Raw genomic sequence first — 869 nt, 5'->3', positions numbered from 1 at the left:
TCTTAACACCTTCTCAACTAACACCGTTTTCTGACCGTTAACTTTAATGTCAATTCTCAACTAGAAAAAACTTGTGATTTAACTAATATTACATTTTAGCCATCCATGATCCACGTGACTTGTACTTTTCTCCCCCTATATACACACAAGACCCCCGCGGCCCAAAAGCCCACGTGATCACCTTCCACAATCTCCTCAATTTTTTAATCCAATTCATATTTTTTTAAAGATATATAATATTTTAATAAAATAAAAAGACTTACAAGCTACAATAGTGAAATAAAGTAAATAAATAAATATTATTAGTAGCGAAGGTAGTAAAGTGAGAAAGACAGACAAAAAAAAGCAACTTCCTTTGTTGCCTTTTTTAGTAAGAAGGGCCCATGTAAGGCCCAACAAACACGTGGACGCGTCAACATTAAACTCCAACACGTGTCGTCTGCGAAGCTTTTAGTGCCTTTTGACTCATTGCCACATGTAAGTTAACGGACTAGCTTAGTAGCTTGTTAAACAAAATAACAACCACCATTAATTAACGCTTCTCACATTTTTTATTTTTAAGGAACTAAACCTAATTTTAACAAAATATTTTTTTAAGTAGTAAAAGTTTTGGCCGTTGAATATGGTAAATCTGACGGCTGCTGATTCGTGGTCTTCTCCGTTTTATTTTATCTTCTTCCTCTTTGTTGTTGTCGTATTGTGTGATCGGCCAAGATTGATTAAGAAAGAAGTTTTGAAAAATAAAGGTGGTGCATTTAATAAATGGATTCTTGAGATCTTTATGTGATCCAAATTGAGAAAGAAATTTCATTACGTGAATTAACTTAAAACGCACACAGGTTTTTTAATAAAGTTAAAGTTCAAACATT

The sequence above is a fragment of the Camelina sativa genome, chromosome 13 (genome assembly GCF_000633955.1).
Source record: "Camelina sativa cultivar DH55 chromosome 13, Cs, whole genome shotgun sequence".
Classification (NCBI taxonomy): Eukaryota; Viridiplantae; Streptophyta; class Magnoliopsida; order Brassicales; family Brassicaceae; genus Camelina; species Camelina sativa.
The sequence above is the reverse complement of the archived record's forward strand: the minus strand, read 5'-3'. Positions refer to the sequence as shown.